The sequence below is a fragment of the Pogoniulus pusillus genome, chromosome 9, assembly GCF_015220805.1.
Source record: "Pogoniulus pusillus isolate bPogPus1 chromosome 9, bPogPus1.pri, whole genome shotgun sequence".
NCBI lineage: Eukaryota > Metazoa > Chordata > Aves > Piciformes > Lybiidae > Pogoniulus > Pogoniulus pusillus.
In genome coordinates, this window is record NC_087272.1 from 14581162 (window position 1) to 14598910 (window position 17749).

Here is a 17749-nt window from a genome sequence, read left to right on the forward strand (position 1 = left end):
CACAGCAAAATGCAGAAGTCAGCGATCTCTCCCAGCCCCCTGACCCACAGCCAGCCCAGCTGAAAAGCTGAAAACCCTGAACACGAAAACTGAAAGCATCAGAAAGGAAGCCTCTCGTGTTACAATCTGAACTCCAAGCCCCGTGATACTTAGCTCCAGCCGGCACTTTACTTTTGAAGCTGGCATGATGGCAGCATGATACTGAATATCGGCAGCAGATTTGACTCAACCCATGGCAGTAGCTCTAGGGGTGAATTTGGGCTGTGCTCAGAAGGATAACACACTGCTGTATTATCCTGAGCACCTCATGTAGGAGCATGCCAGTTCTTGGATGTCCTTGTGGGATGTTTGTTTCTCAGCCAATTTCTGTTTCAGAGCTTGCTTTTTCCAAGAATGCCAGGTGATTACACGAGTCACTGCTTTTCAGGTTACTGTCTCTTTCATGCCACGGAGCAGCAGGGCCTATGTGATACAGCTGGCAGATGAGCTGCTGAGACTCTGTAGTCATTGAAAGCTAGTAAATACTTGAGGTAACTAATAGCTGTGCTGAAAGATTAATCCACCCTGTGTGGAACTGCAGCTTAGGGCAGTGAAATACTTCTTGCCAATATAGGAGGGTATTCACACCAGCTCTGTCTTTTAACATATTTGTCAGATGTTGCCTCTGGGGAGGGTGGTTGGATGCCAGAGCCCAATTTGGGAGTGGTTATACATCCTTTAGTTACAGGTGGAGCCAAGGGGCTATTTTCTGACTTAGGGAATATTTTGAGAAATCTTGCCACCTGAAATGTCATAGATTTACCCCCAATATGTCCTTCTGCTTTTCTCCATCTCTCTGGAACAAATCATTGCTGGAAAACTGATTCCGCTCAAAAGTTGTTTTTCTCTTTTCCTCCCTCCTAGCAATATTACTTCCCTGCCTTATCTCACAAACTTCAGGGTTGATGCAGGAAAAATGGTGGGCAGGACTGGCTGTCTCAGGACAGCCAGTCAAAAGAAGCCATGAGTTGAGCCAGGCTTTAGATCCTAAAATCTTGTGAGACAGATTGGGATGGATGGAAGGGAAGACGCTGCCTCAACTATTGAATAAGAGTGAGTGGCCTCAAGCTGTGACTGGGTAGGTTTAGATTGGACATTAGGAAACAATTTTTCACAGAAGGAGTGGTCAGGCATTGTAATGGACTGCTTAGAGATTGTGATTGAGTCACCAACCCTGGATGTGTTTAAATGTTGTTTGGATGTTGTACTTGAGGATATGGTTTAAGGGTGAGCTTTGTAGAGTAGGGGTAGTGGTTGGACTTGATGACCTTGGGGGTCTTTTCCAGCCCGAATGTTTCTGTGATTCTGTGATTGCCCTGAAAATGAGGAAGAATCATAGTGAGAAAAGGGGTATACTTGCATGATCCTCATCTGGTGTCCCTTCTACGGCTCCTGTGTGTAGGAATCTGGCCCCACTGCTAGGCATCCAGCAATACTGGAGAGGCTGTCTGCTTCCATCTGGCCTTCCTTCATGCAAACTCCAATGACAATTAAAGGAAACAAGGCATGTCCTTTGCAATAGATAATTTGATTCCATCACCAAAGCAGAGCAACAGAGCTATGGCTGTGTTCAAGACTCTGTCCCTGTCATTCAGTTAGCAGGAGGGAGGGTGACAACACCAACAACCAGAGAAACAAACATGCACTGCATCACCTGAATGTCCTGTGTGGATTAAATGCACTCTTGGGTCAGAGCACTCTAGCCACTGAGTTTCTGTCAGTTTGGCTTTTTCCAGACATTGCAACTGGCACTGTCATCAGCTTTATGTTAAGCCAGCTGAATCCCAAGAGGTCCTCCATGGTGTCAGGATGTTTCACAGCCTCTTGGTTGGGGTGTCCTGACAAAGAGCTGCATAGTGTGCAGAAAGCAGTAGTCTCATGGATTAATGGGCATAGTGGTGTTGGGTTGGACTTAATGATCTTAGAGGTGTTTTCTAACCTTAGTGATTCTATGGTTCTATGCCCTTCAGGGATTTACAGCCCATGGTAGACCCTGAGCCAGATTTGCTACATGTGCATCCTTTGCCTCCCTCTGTTTCAGTATTTCTATGCCAAGAAATGGTGGTTGCTGCAGCTTGGCAGCTGCTGGTTCACAGGGCAAATGCCCTGAGGATCTCCTTTCTTGGAGATCAGTGCAGCTCTCCCAGGTACAGCGTGGGAGCCAGGTGGGAGGCAGAACCTGGTTAGAGATACAATTGGTTGTGAAGGATGTAAACCAAACACTGTTTACTTTCTGCCCAGGGTGGACAATACACCTTCTAATCTTTGCCTTCCCACGCAGTGCCATAGCCAGGGCTATTGCAGTTATTATTATTGTTAAAAGACAGGATTTCTGTGTTGTTATTTTTAGTCTCTTAGCTCTGCATCTTTAGGATGCTACCTGCCAACCCTCTGTTTCAATTCAACTCATACCTTGTTCGTGGTATCATTCATATCACAGTGACAAGCCTGCTCCTGAAAACAACAATGGTGCATTATGCAGGCTTTGACTTCTCAGCTGATGGGAGATAAAATTATAAAGAGAGGTAGGTGAATCATCTGCTCGAAAGCACTGATGAATACACACGAGGCTTTCAGATCACAGCACTGTGTGGTACGATGAGCGAGTGGAGAAGGCGGAACAATAAGAGATTCAGAGGAGCCCAGCAAAGCCAAATGACCCTACGTGCTGGTGGGAGGGTGTCTTCTTCCATGCTCACAATGGGCTCTCCTGGCAGAACCGGAGCACCACAATAGTGCTTTCACCCTCTCTTGTTTTTAATGCTGTCTCATGCTGAATTCGGTGAGAAAAAATGGGCCTCGTGTGGCATGAGGATGGTGACCCTTGTCTTGCTAGGTGATTGCTGTCATCCAGGCCATTTTCACTGCAACACACATTGAGTGAATGAATAGAGTCAAGGACGACTCAAGAGAGGAATTTGAGAGCAGTTCTAAATACATCAAGGCATGTACAACTTGTGAGCGGGATTAAAATGACAGAGGTTTATAACCTGTAAAATTGTCTTTTCTTATATTTTAAGGACATAAAGAGGATCCTCTTTTTTTGTCTCCACCAACTCTTTGCTTTGCATTTCTTGCCTCAAAAACCAGGGAAATGTGTTTAGAGATGTTTTCTTAAGTTTGAAAACCTGAGAGGATGGAAAGCTCTCTTGTTCTTTATTTTACTTCACTCCACTCAGAAGACCTGGAAAAGTCAGAGGAAGGTACTGCTTTGAATGTTTTGTTTTGTTCTATTACTGTCCTTCAAGACAGCCCTTCAAGCTTTGTGAGAAAGCTGTCTGAGTTGTTATGGAAGAAAAGGAGCATTCAGAAAACAAATCTAAGGTTTTCTGAGTACAAAATATCTATGAGGCAAAAATCCTGAATAGTATTGGGATTTCCTTTAGCACCAAAACAGTACTGAGTCTACCCAATTAAGTGAGAAGTTCAGGAGGTAAACTGAACATGATATCTCTGTGTGTTGTCAAAGATCATGCCAGAAGTCTCTTTCAGTTGATAATGTCAGGTCCAATAAAAATCTACACTGAAAAATATCTATGACAAATAAAGCTTGCATATTGTTTAATGGACTGGGTGGTGAGCCACTGGTCTGAGAAGAGACAGACATCTTTCTGGTCTAAATCAGTTCACCTAAGCTTTCAAAAAAAATTATTACTCAAAGCAGGGAGACAGGGAACAAGAATTGACTTTATGCTGACATCAGTTTACTGCATCAAGGTTGAAACACTGGCTGTGGAAGAAAGGTCTGCAAACCAGTATGGGGACTAAGATGCTCATTCGTTTGTATATAAGTAAAATGTGACGGAAACGAATGCACCAGAAGCTTTTCTGTCATTTGCAGGAATGTAAAGACAAAGAAGATGAATGATCTTCTTCCAGATGTAAAACATGTATAAAAAGGTGTGAAGGTTTTCCCCTTTCCATTGAAAGCAGACCCAGGGTGATGGATGTAGTTTCCTTTGGAGCTGTTGTGCTCTGCCCATGCTGTACAGACAGCTGTGTTTCTGATGGGTTACAGGGGCTTGCAGTGCCATTCTTTGTGGCACTGTCTTTCCACAGTAATTCAATAACTCATATTTATTGCATAACTGTTATTCATATCTCATTAGATTTTAGGGGGTGAGGTGTGAGTGTGCAGCAATAAGCAATGTACATTGTCATGGTTCACTGAGCTCTTGTGACACTTGACAACTGAGAGGAAATTGCATTTTTCTCTGCTGTAAAGCAGCTACAGAGATGGAAAATATGAAATTAGTCAGCCTTAACATGCATTAATCAAGGAAAGGAACTTGAGTATGCCCTTGGATAAAGCCTGAAAGGCTGGGCCCAAAGCCTGGATCTTTTTTTTTATTATTATTATGGTAGCACATGCTAGAGAGACAGTCCTTGTCATAGCAGCAGTGCATCTGGTTGTGACCTGGCTGGACAAGAGACAGTCAAGTAGCCAGCCTGGAGATCCATGCTATCATGAAAGCATCTGAGACCAAGAGGCTGGGGAGGATTTCAGCACTGGGAGCAGGAGGAAGGGAAAATTTGGAAATAGCAGGTCTAAGGCAGACTTTCCTGAGCCACCTGGGACTTCAGAGTCTTCAGTTTGTTCCCACTGGAAGATGTACCATGTAAACACTAAAAGGAATATAGCTATCTCTGCACCTTCTCTGCTCTGATACTGCTCCTGCAGGTGAAGCAGGTGACTGGTCTGCACAGCATTGTGTTTCCTGGCATTATGAGTCTACAGTCACCAGACTGCTGGGAAACCTGCTCTGCACAGGACAACACCACATTTCCTCCTTTGCAAGCACTGTTGTGCTTTCTTCAGGGATGGCTGTGACACTGAGATGCAGAGACATTCTACGTATGTCACTGGGCCAAAGGAGGAAGAAACAGGAGAGATGCTTGTACCTGCTTCTTCTGGGAATGGCTGGAAAATCACAGGGTGGCCTGAGGCTTAGGGCCTCTAGAATATTAGTAGTGATGTTGGAGGCACAGGAAGATGAGACAAGCACAAGCCAACATATAGGCAGGTACAAACACTGTCCTCCATGAATAGCCAGAAAGCTGCTCTTCACTGTAACTCAGCCTACAGAATCACTGAGAGATAACAAAGAAACCCCCATCATCCTTGCAGGGTTGTTTTAATTCAGTGTGTTAGCCCTCCGTCCTGGTTTAGTGTGCTTGTTTTCTCCTGCATTCAAAGGTTATGTGTTTAAGATGCCTGTTTGGGAGATGACTGTTTTTTGGTCAGTAGAACCTTTTGGGATTGATGCAAGACTGATTCCATTCATGAAACTTCAGGTGAATTCTTAGCTCTAGCAATAAGAATGGGAGTACAGCTCACCTTGCAGATGGTTGAGTGAATATTAAACGGTGATTCACCATTACTCACTGTCTCGTCAGCTCATAAATTTAAAATAACTCCCTTTTCTATATATTTTTTTTAATTTAAGGAAAAATAAAAGAAGTAAAGCTGTATTATGAATAACTGTGCTAAACTGACTTTATGGAGACATCTGCTAAACATTTTACTGGCTTCTGCCTCTTTTTATCGGTTGAGAACTGGAGCAAAGGGAGAGGGAAGAAATCTTGTATTCCTGTGTCTGTAGATAAAATAGGAATGGTGACATCTTTGGCAAAATAAGGGATTAGAAAGGTAAATTAAATTGTCCATTATACCCCTTAGGCAGATAAAAATCATAGCTGGACACTGTGATCACAGGAAATAGAAAATCCAAAGGTACTGTCATGTTGTTTCTGCGGCATCTGTTAACTATTATTAGCCATTGTTCAGGAAACAATTTGGAGCTGCTGAAATCCGTAGTAAAATGTTCTCATAGATTTCCATCTGTAGACTGAGAAGGTTCTTTCCCACAGCAAGCCTCTGTCCTCCAGGCTGCCTGCCTGCTTCCTCTCTGGGCATTAGGGGAGCTCCAGCTTGTGTGCACCAGCTTTGCTTGTTTTCTTCCCCTTTTCTTTCCTTTTGGAATGTCCGTGCAGCACTCTGCTTGCAAACCCCTCTTTCTGTAGTTAGGGAAGCTGGGCTGTAAATGGGAAACCAGAGGTGACACAGGATACAGTGTCTCTGGGACTGAGGGAACTGTGACGATCTTTCTTCTTTGGTTGATGTAACTAGCTCTGAAGGCTTGTTCTTGTCAGGAAAACACTGAATTTGATCCAAATGCCATGGAAATATGAAGTCAAAGATTTGGGTTTTCCTATTTGTTTGGGTCTACAGTAAGTTGTAGTGGCTCTGTGGTCATAGTGCTGGGAGTTATAAATACACAGAGTAGGAGGCTGTCCTTGCTCAAAGGTTATGTGGCCAGAGAAGAGAGCAAGACTACCAAAATGAGTGGCAAAGCTAGAAAACTGCACTTTTGGTTGCAAAGCCAGTATTCCCTCTGCATAGACAAGGCTACTTAATTTAACTTCCCTTGAAAGCCCTGCACACATTGTCTGTGCTCCAAATTTTAGCTGCTCTTGGATCCAGTCTAGAACATGGGATACTAGAAGTTACTGAGAACTATAACAGTTGAATTTGTGCCAGATGCAAGCCACTTGCCAGCCACAGCCATGGCAGGCCAGAAAACATGTCACTTACCAACGTTTGTGCCTGCTGAGACCTGTGCTGTGCTTGCCCATGGTTGGATCAGTTCATGCACCACTCTGCCTGAGGAGGAAAAGCTGCTGAGGGACATTTGCAACATGCATGCTGACTAATAGCAAAACTCAGTGATTTTACTGTCTTACATAATCTCTCATCAGTTTCCAGTGGCTGTAGTAATTGATTTTTAATGTTAAGTAGAATTCTAATCCCATTATTTTGCTGCTGTGAGTGAAAGCTGGGGAGACCATAGGCATCTCTGGGCTGCCAAAAAAAAGTTGTTTGCTCTCTCCTTCAGCTAAATGGAAGGAGAAAGAGCCAACCTAAGAAAGCAGCATAGTGTGAGTCCTTTCAGTGATTAGCAAACATTTCTGGAAAACAAATGAAAGACTGATGGCAGAAAAGTGCTAGCACTAACAGTTTTGAATAGTGGCAGTGAGACAGACTAAGATCAGAGGTCCTCTCTTTTGTGGTAGAGAGAGCTGTCAGCTTGTAACCACTCCGGAGTCTTCCTGACACAGGTTCCTGTCTCATGCAGGAGTGAAGCCAGAATATATCCAGAGAAGATACTCTGGCCCACCAGGATTCTCACAAGTTATGAAACCTTTGTCACAAAGCAGTTGTCTTCACCACATTATGTCTTAATTGCTGTCTTGTAATAAGTCTCACCTGTAAATTGAGTATTATAATAGAGCTCAGATGTTGCCTGTTAAGTTACCAGGTCAGCAGGCTGTGCTTATTCTTCAGCATGGGATAGGCAAGCCTGGTGCCCTTGCAAAGGGTGAATGGGAATAGTCTTCTCTTTGCACTCCTGCTTCTGCTCTTAGATACTGTGGCAGCCTGTAAACAGTTTGGCTTTATTGTAGTGTCTTAGCCTTTCTCATCCTGATCAAAGGTAGGTCGTGTTCAACCTTGCTGTCCCTTCAGGTTTCCTGTGAAGATTTCCTGCTTTCTCCTCTAAAGGGGGGCCTAAAATGCTTAAGGAAATGGCAGTTTCCCAGGCAACCACCCTAAAAAAAAATCATCAATTAATCAGGAGAAAGCTAAAGAAGAGAATGGGAAGCAGATGGTCTGAGAAGGACAAGGCTATGAATGATTGATGCCATTTAAGAGCTAGGCAGAATTTATGCCAGGAGAGACTCCAGCCTGGGGCTGAGGCAACTTCCTATGAATGGGCTCATTATTGCAAAATGATGGCAAGAAGACAGGGATTTATTTGTAGGTGAATGTCTAATCCAGTATATAGAAAACTATGAGGCATACTGCAAAAGTATAGCCAGGTTGCTTTAGAAAGTCACAGGAAGACTCAAGGGGCACGGAGCAGGAGTTAAGTGCTAGTTTTCCCTGCCACGTTTTTCCACCAAACCTAATAAAAAAGTGCAGTTTGATGCTCCCTAGTCACTGTTATGGGTAGGTGTTATCTCTTTGAGACATTAACTTCCTGCTACTTTTGTGATCATGACTGTTAGCTGACCTAGCCTGTATGTTGTAGTCCATGCAGACACATTTAACAACCAGTATTGCCTTAAAGTACCACCTGTATATGCAAGGCAGCTAAGAGAGTTATTTGATTTCTCCTGGAAGCCCATGTTTGTATTAAAGGCTATAGAGGTTATAATAAAATGTGTCTGGGCTCTTGCTCAAGCCTTGTTGTGAATAGCACTGGTGTGAGAATCATTGAATCACAGAATGTTTGGTGTTCAAAGAGTGTTGGAATCTGGAGATAATCTACTGCAACCCCCTGCCAGTCAGGATCACCTAGAGCAGGCCACACAGGAATGCGTCCAGAAGGGTTTTGAAAATCTCCAGAGAAGGGAACTCCATAACCTTTCTGTACAAGGACATGGGGCAAAGGTCCTCCAGGCTTTGGTGGTTTTCTGCAGCTTGATTAGAATGAAAATGAAGAAGTCTTGAAGAATCTCTGGAGACAACAAAGTGGAAAATGTCTTGACACGGTAGAAGTTTGTAACAATAACGTTGAATCCATTCTCTTTTTTTCTGTGCCTTTAAAACATCTTTTACATGTCGTCATTTTTCTTTATGACATTTTTCTTCACAATATTTTATTCCTTCCATTTCTTTCCAGATTTAACAGTCCAACTTCTATCTTTGGTGGAAGCAACTAACTGGACTGACCAATAAAGAGTGAGTATCCTTTCTTCTATGTGCTACATAGCTTATCTCCATATGAATTCACGTGACAGTGTATTTTTCCCTAACACTTCAATTTAAATGAATGCTGGAGCAAAACTTTTACATAAATATGTAAAAAATACCCAAAACATCTTTTGCTGTGACCATTTACTCAGTAGTAAATCCTTCTTATGAATGGCAAGCTGATGTAATTTGTCAGTTGATCATTGTAATGCACATCACAGTACTGCTTTTAACATATCTGGAGTGCATCTTTTGATTAAAATCAACCTCAGCTTTCTGTTTGTAAAAGCAAATGAAAAGATGCCCTCAATGGCAATGGTGAAATTGCATTATAAAATCACTAAGTAAAAGAGCAAATTTCAAACAATCAGAGTGTTCATAAGGAGAAAAGCTAACCAGAAATGCTAGAACTAGATTAAATGTGTTGTCTTTACTAGGATGGTTTTCTTGCCTTTAATGAGATCAGCCCTTAGGCTTTTCCATTTCCAATGCATTCAAAACCCATTAAATTTACCTTCCAGGTTGTGCTATGGGTACCTGAGATACTGAGACATTTCAGTCTTTGATTTCATTTAGATAATTCACTTTAGGCCTTGCCTTTGATAAGAAGTGGGAAAAAATTCACACCAAAAGATCTGGATTAACCAGCTTTTCCACATCAAGTGGAAACCAAGCTTTTTGGTTCCTCCAGGTGCATTGTTCTGTCAGGTGTCTAGGATGAGCAGGGACATGCATCTTTCTGCATGTATTGGTTTGGGCTGGTGGTCTGCCAATATTGCATCGATACCAAGTCCCATGTTAGGAAGAGGGACAAAATGTAAGTGCTCAGCCAGGTCTGCTGGCAGCCTTGCTCTCCCCAGGTGCTTTACAGCATCACAGCTCTCCTGCCTCAGGATGTTCTCAGAGGAAACTCTTGTCATCTCAGAGTAAGTTTGAGGTGACTCCTGGACAAAAATAGACTCGCTGAATTAACCCTCTTGTAATCAAGGTCAGGAACACATCAGAGGAATGAACCTATGTAGACACATGCCTACCACAGGTATGACCAGGAATACTACCAGACAGCTCCAAATTGCTGAATTAAACTTAGAGAATCTTTTTGATTTCCTGAGAAAAGTGACAGGTATTTAGTTTTGGTGCTGTTACTTAGTGGGACCTTAAAAATATGGACTCATTTGTTGTCATCAGATAAAAAAAGCCTTTGCTTTTTAAAGTAAAGAACAGTGGTACTGGTCAGGTTGTTTTGTTTTAAATCAGAGAGCATTAGGTGCTGCTCACTTCTGAAAAGCCAGAAAATGCAAGCACAACAGAACAATTACAGTGGCTGTATGGATGCGCATGGCCATCTTGGAAAGCCTCTGCTGTGGTTCTGCACAGTGCTAATAAGCTGGCCAGCAGTTTGGCTTCCTTCCCTGAAAGAGATGCCCTAGTCCAAGTGCAGGAAGATGCATAGAGATTTCCTTGATGCTTTCATTTGAAAGGTGGAATTGATTTCTAGGCAAAACATTCACCCAAGCAACAATGTCCTTGGTGCCTGCCTGGTAACTGCTCTGCGCAGCTCAGGTCATAGATGCCCTTGTGCTTTGGGGGATGTGAAGAGCATCTCGATTTTGAATGTTTTGGGCAGAACAGTTGCAGAGTGTAAGGGGGCTGAATGACTGTAGGTGATCTCAGGCACTAAACTGATCTCAGAACTGCTCTACTAGTTCAAAGGAGCAATTTTCTCCATGCTTCTGTGAGGCAGATGCTTCTGGTCTCCAAGTGAGACCAGATCTGTGGATCTGCTTTCTCTGCTGCTGGTGAGCCTGTCCTAGACTATTGAACTGTGTCGCTGATAATTTGTTGAGCAGGCTGAGAAGGGATCCCACTGTTCCTGGTGTTGTGGATGGGATGGGTTACAGGATCACTCTCTGGCATTGTCCTTCTCTGTGTTTTGCCGTACTTTGCCCTATTTTATCCAGTTATCTATCACATGCTTTTAGACTCAGAAAATCTGTGTGATGTTATTGTATTGCCAGACAAAGGGGAGAATGCACAGAACAGAAGAAAAACAGGGAGAGAAGAAGGAAATCACTTAGGTTCTGGTAATGAAGGTCTGCTCTCTCCTTCTAGGGAAATGTGTCTGTTTATCTTATTGCAAATTATCTTCTCTTTCACACAGAAAAGCCTCATTTCAGCTGTGCCTTCAGCATCTGTGGTGTGTGTGGACAAGCTGCTAGCTGGGCAACTAATGCTAACGAGAGTCCAGCTTAGAAAAGTGGTTAAAAATGAGCACTCTTTATCTCAGCTTTCCTAATTAGATATAGTTTCTGAGCTCGGTTGTAAGACCATCTACATCTCTCTTGTGGCCGTGTCTGTCCCAGTTTGCAGCAGTGCCAGGTTTAGGTAAAACAACAGGACAGGGAATACTCCCAGGATATATATAGAGAGTTTAGTTATATGGATGTGAGCTTTGCTATGCTGCTTGCTCTCTAGACCAGACAAGGTAAAGCTACTGGGACTTCAGCCCACGGTTGAGACCTAATGGGGAGCTGATGCCTTTGAGTCACACTGCAAAGTCAGCACAGCATCACCTCCTTTCCTGAGAGAGAAGCAACACTGCAGGTTACAAGGAGGGAACTTTGGCAACTGAGATATGGAGAGTTGTGAGTGCTGGTGCAGAGTCCCATGTGCCATCCTCTGGAGGCCGTCCTCGTTATTTGAGTCAGGATGACTCTTTCTCTTTGTTTCCTTTCTGAGTCACTGTTGCAGCCTATTTCTGGTTTGCTCTTTAGTAAGAGTGAGTTGACAAGAATGCATTAAAGAGGTCATAACTGGTACCAAGAGGTACATACCAAGATATTTTCTGTGACCAGATTAGTTCAACTGTGCTATACGTGGTGGCATTTTTGTATATAATGCTGAGAAGCAGATTGAAGCAAAATCCCAAACTGCTTGGGTTCACTGAACCACCAGTGGCAGAGCTTATTCAGGTCCCCTGGTGCCCCGATTGCCCTGACACAGTTCCAGAGCCTAACCGTAGCTTGGAGAAAGCCAACAAAAGTTAATCTGCTATTCTCTTGCCAGAAAATTACTCTGGAAAAGGTGGACTGACTACTATTGGGTCACTCCCAGAGGCAATGAAACCTGCACCTTACAGCAAGAGTGCATGGACACACATTTTAGTTCTAATATCTTATCTCCTAGATGGGTTCACTTCTTCCCTCCTGGATGTCAGGCAGGGAGCAAGACTCTCCACCTGGAAATTCCTGGCTCTGTCCAGGAACTTCACAATACTAAGCTTGAAGGAGATGGCTGAAATCAGGTGAGAAGTGTCCCAGCCATCCTAGGTTATAAGGTGTCAGCTCTGAGGCTCAACACTGCACTGAAGGTCCTGGATGAGAGAAGGACAGGTTTCCGGGATACACCTTTAGAGGCACAGGCTACAGACTTTGTAGAGTCTGGCACTGAGGCAACACAAGACTAAACAGTCAGAAGGAATGGTCAGAGGTCTCAAGGTCTGTCTCAGGTTTTTCTCTTGGGTGCTATCAGATGCAGAAGCTGGTGGTACTGGCTGCTTTCCAGGTGGCTGCTTTGTGGGAGCCGCGAAGATAAAGCTACAGCAAGTGAGGGATGGACACAGGTTACAAGAACCATGACAGGACCGAGGTTGTTGACAAACCTATGCTTGTGGTAATATGAGGCTTGATAACAAGTGTTACAGTGTTTGAATGCAGGCTGATGGCTCCCATAACCTGTCTGAGCACAGACTCCATTAAAAATGGCATTGGGAATCAACTCTCAACAGTGGAAGACCTTTGCCTACTCAAGGAATGAGAGATTGCTTGTGATGAAGATGTAAGTTAAGGTAGTGGTTAATGCAAGCTTCAAAATAGTGGCCATTGTGGCTTCCACTTGCTCCCTTAAGAGTTCAAAAGTGAGAGGCATTGAAGCAATTCAGAGAGAAGCTTGCAACGTAGTATACTATCAACAAAAAGAAGAACAGAAACCGACTCTGAGACAGGCAAACCTCTGAATGGGCTCTGATAATGCGCTCCAGCAGTGTATGCCATGGTCTTGGTGTTTAGTGTCAGCAGGGTCCTCCTGATGTGTTGCTACCCCATATTCACTCCAGTACAATCAATTTGTCCCCGCATATTCGTTTGTATGACCTGGATCAGCTGCTGTGTACAGGAGCTGTCCTCCCAGGAAAGAGGCCTGAAATTGTTGTTAACTGGGCTGTAGAAATAATGATAGAAGGCAGATGAAGGATCTGAAAGACATATAGAGAAGGCAGAGATGGAAAACATCAATTAAGGCTTAAGGTGAGATGACTGATATGCCATGGCTAAATTGAAGTGAAAACACCTCGTAACCCACACAGGAGAAGGTTCTGCAAAAGACATCTTTAATTTATTAGCTATCGGAAATGATTCTCTCTAATTTTAGGGCGGCATTGCTGTCTGCACGTGATGAATGTTCTGGCAAGGCAGTGCACTTAAACACAGGGAAGCAGGTGCTTGCTGAAGGGTAGCATTCAGGTGGCATCTGTGATACACCAAGCCAGGGTATTCCTGGACTTCCCATTGGGGCTCCACCCCTCAGCAGGCTTCACTGTGTCCTGGCCACTTTGTCCCGAAGCAGGCTCCGGGAATGGCACAGGCTTAAAACATCTTTCCTGTCAAGAAAGAAAGGGAGAAGTGGGACTAAGCATTTCAATATTGCTTCTCCACCACTGGAGAGGTGGAGTACACTGGGATTTGTGCCTGACAGGACTAGTCAGACATTGTTTTTACTGAAACAAGAATTGATGTTAGGACAAAGGAAAAACATTTATGGTCAGTGTCAAAAGCGTACGACAGAAACACAGCACGTCAAGGCAAGACTTCCGTCCCCCGTGCAATATATTTCTTCTCTTAATTAAATCTCCTGCAGCCTGAAAGCTCCATACAGTCCCAGCAGTAAGCTGCAGATGGATGTATGAGATGAGCCATCCTAACCCACCCACTCCACATATCTCTGTTCGCTCTATGCTGGTGAGCTACTCAAGATAATAGCAAAACCAGATGCAGGGAGAAATACAGAAGGAATTGATCCCTTCACTGGCAAAAAAAACCCCAAAAAACAAACCAAAGCACCCAAACAAACCCAAGATTATTTATTTAGATCTGCTTCCTCCCTGCCACATTGTGTTTGGTAAACATGGGAAAGATTTCTTAGTCCACTTAGGTATTTCCATCTTGGAAATGTTGAGCGTGAAGAGTTTTAACCCACCAAGAGGTTTAGGAATTACTTCCAGTGAGTCTGTACCACTTTTTGTTTTACCTTCTTTATTCTGACCCAAGCCTTCACCATTCAGGGCTTTGGGGAAGATCTGTGTTTCGTAACAAATTTCAAGAAAGGAGAGCCAGCTTATGTGCTGTGGATCAGGAAAGGGTCTCCCAGCCAGCCATTTTCTCTGGAGCTTCCCATTAGTCAGAGAGAGCAAGGTCTTTGCTTGCCTGTTACCTTACATTCTGAAGCACCAAGGACATGCCACAGCACATGCAAGGCCAGATAATCTGCCTTGAATTTTTGAAGCAACATCATGGCTTAAAAACCATTTCTTTCATTTCGGTGAGGTGCAATGTTGTTTCTGGGGAGAAGCCTGGAAACAGCTGAAACCTCTTTTCACAAGTACTGCACCCAAGAAATGATATTTCCTTTTTGAAGGGTCAAATCATCCATGGGTCAGGCCCCTTGCTGCATTCCCTGGCTGTTAATGCAGTTTCTCCTGCTTTTTTCACACACACAGAACCTTTGCAACAAGTCCTGTGAAGCCCTCTGTGCCATGCTGGTCATGTTTTAAAATGAACTCACACATACACCAGGTTTTGGATGAAAACTCCAGCCTGTGGTTCAGTTTGCACCAAGCTCTCACTGGTTCCTGTGTCTTTACTGGAATGCATCTAGATGCAGTCCAGGAACACACTGCAGTTCAAGACGGTCTAACTCTACTTGTTGTTGGTTTTATTATTGTTGTTATTATTATTACAAGTATAACAATAATAATTAGACTCTCTTCATCATTCTCATTTGCTGCCATTCCTAGGATCAAAGCTCTTGCACGCACCTGAAAGCTGCATTACTCTGAAATTCTGTGAGCGGATGCATTTTGCAGAGTGATTTCAATAGGAATAGGCTAAAGATCTTATGCTTTGTGAAATCTGTGGGTGAGTCTTTGCAGATATTCATTCGTCTTCTTTAGTCCATTCCTAATGGGAATCTGCTTCTCACAGGATGTAAACAGCATGCCAGATGTTTCTGCAAAGTTAAGGCAAGTTAATTAATTGAACCAACCACTCTTGCTGCCCAAGCGATTTAAGGTAGTTCTTTGCTTTCGTAAACACCTGTTATTTCTTTGGTGAAGCAGAAAGATTGTTTTTCTCTGTGGAAATAAAGGAAAACAGGAGACTGCTACTCAGAGAAAAGTTTAGGGAAAGAAGATGAAAACAAAATGGTCTGAAAAGCTACCCTGGACTTTCTTTTTGGGTAACTTCACTGAAAGGCAACCTTTTTCTGCCAGCAGAGGTTTTTTACCATTCAGTCACATTAAAATTTCTTTGGTTTGTGCACTTTTTGAGTGGCAGAAGCAAGACAGTGTATCACACCTACATTTATTTGCTGTTAGCTGCTCAGTTCCAAATGTTGAGATTCATTGCAATGAGGCATTATTGTTTTCATACTTGCTTCTTTAAAACCGTTACTGATAAACGACAAAGCACATTTCGTAAGACTATAAAGACTAATACCTGCAGAGAATGAATCATTTGCTCAGTTTATACACCCACCCTGGGATGAGTTGAAACCCATCTGGAAACAGCTACACCAGCTCACTCAGTTTGGATGCACACGTGTCAGATGATCCACAAGACGTGAGGCAAAGGGTTCATAAGCAGTTACAATGTTACACTGGCACAGCGGTCTAGGCTTTGTTTTTTCTGTTTTAGTTTAGTTTGTGAGAACTGCATAAGCTGTAAAAGTGGATTTCTGTGGTGGGAGAAAAAATATCATAGAATCATTTAGGTTGGAAAAAACCTTTAATATCTTTGCCAAACATTATCTAACTCAACCAAGTCTGGTGCTAAGCTATGTCTCTTAGTACCACATCTCTTCATCTCTTAAACACCTTCATTGATGAGAATTCAGCCACCTCCCTAGTGACCCTAGTTCAGTGTTTGATAACATTTTCAGTGAAGAATTTTCTGTTAATATACAATCTAAACCTTCTGTGGTGCAACTATTTCCTCTTACACAATTGCTTGTTATCAGGGAGGAGACCAACACTCACCTTGTTACACCCTCCTTTCAGGTAGTTGTGAAGATCACTGAATTCCCATATCTTTTGACTTTCAATATTCAAATGGCACCAACTTTTTAAGTCCCTGTGGATCCCTGTGCAGCTGGAAGGCTACAAAGCCATTTGAAGAGGCATTCCAGAGTAAACTGGTCCTTCTGCAAGTTCAGCGGAAGGACAAGATAAATTGTTATTGATTTTTTTGCTTATCCAGTAATTGCAGAAAAATACAGGACTCTGAAAATGTGTTAATGAGCAGTATTGGAAGGGTTGGTGCATATAGTTGTTTCTTTGGAGAAGAGATTATATTTCCTGAGAGGCCTGTGTTGGCTATTAGAGGTTGGCTATTAGAGGTTAAAAAGACCTGTGCCAAAAAAAAAAAAGAGGCCTGGAATAATTAGAAGCATTGTGCTTTTTCCTATGGTTTTCAGCAGGAAGTATCATAGCACCATAAAGAGATTTAGGTGGAAAAGAACCTCCAGATTGTCTCCAAACCCTGCACCAAGCAGGGCCACCCTGACAGCTGGATCAGGTTGTTTAGGACGATTTGAAGTAGAGAGGCTCATCTCTTCCATCCTCTGATTTATGGAACATATCTGCAGGTCAGAACTCAAAAAGGAGATGAGTCCAAAGTGCTATCAGTAATGGATCTGATTTCAGCATGCTTTGGTATATTTATTGCCCAATGCAGTGGTGGATTCACTGTCCCCTGGAGGCGTTTAATCAGTGTGGACCTGGTGCTTGGGGATATGGTTTAGTGTTGACCCTTCGGTGCTGGGTTGAAGGTTGGACTCCATCTTTAAAGTCTCTTCCAAATGGATATTTTTTGTGATTCTGTGATTTTTCCTGAAGAGCCAATTCAATTGCTAGACCTTATTCATAATGCATCTTAACACACAAGTCTAGCTCATGCTTATTTGTGATGGGCATTCTGAGGAAAACCCCTTCCCTCCCTTTTCTTTTCCTGACCCACATCACATGACTGGAGAGATTCATTCCCCTCTCACACAGCAGTCATATGCCCTGGAAAGGCTCTGCAGCCAGCTCTAGGCTGCAAGCAGCACATAGGATCTTTGGACCATGCCTCCTTTCCTGTGCCTGCTTAGGACATCAGCTCACTCTTGCTCATGCTGTGGTCTGTGCATTCCTTTACTGGCCTTCTGGGATGTGAGTCATTGTGCCCTCTCTTAAGTGTAGAGTAAGAGCAAAACTAGCGGTGAATAATCAGAGTTAATAATAATACTTGCCTAAGGTGCTTGGTGCACTTTGCTCCCAAATATCTGTTGAATGAAAACACCCTGTCTGCTAGCGACATGCTAAGGCTGTGCAGTGTTGTGAGATTTAACAGCATCTGACAAACAGCCAGCCCCCTGGCAAGCTGTGGATCTCACCCAGCCATTGAGGAGCCCCTTTTTTCTGTGAAAATACTGAAAGTCAGCTTAGTAATGTTCTTCCAGTGGATGAATTCCCCCAGAGGCACGCAGACAAGAGTGGATCCATTCCCTGGGCACTCACCCAGGAAGTCATTGGCAGCTTGCAGACAGAGGTCAATCCCATTACTAGGGTTTTGTGATGCTTTGTTGGAAAAAATAAGCCGGTGCCTTAGGACTGGAGCTGACCTTGAATGAAGAAGAAGGAAA

The 17749-nt window shown here is 43.3% G+C and overlaps 1 long non-coding RNA gene across 1 annotated transcript; it reads right to left on the minus strand.

Moving 5' to 3' along the window:
- Positions 1 to 5606: 5606 nt before the first annotated feature.
- On the minus strand, positions 5607 to 7227 carry LOC135178430 (uncharacterized). Its single transcript, XR_010303528.1, has 2 exons — positions 6635 to 7227; positions 5607 to 6077 (listed from the first exon to the last, which is right to left on the minus strand). It is a non-coding gene; the product is annotated as an uncharacterized LOC135178430 (long non-coding RNA).
- Between the last annotated feature and the right edge of the window lie 10522 nt (positions 7228 to 17749).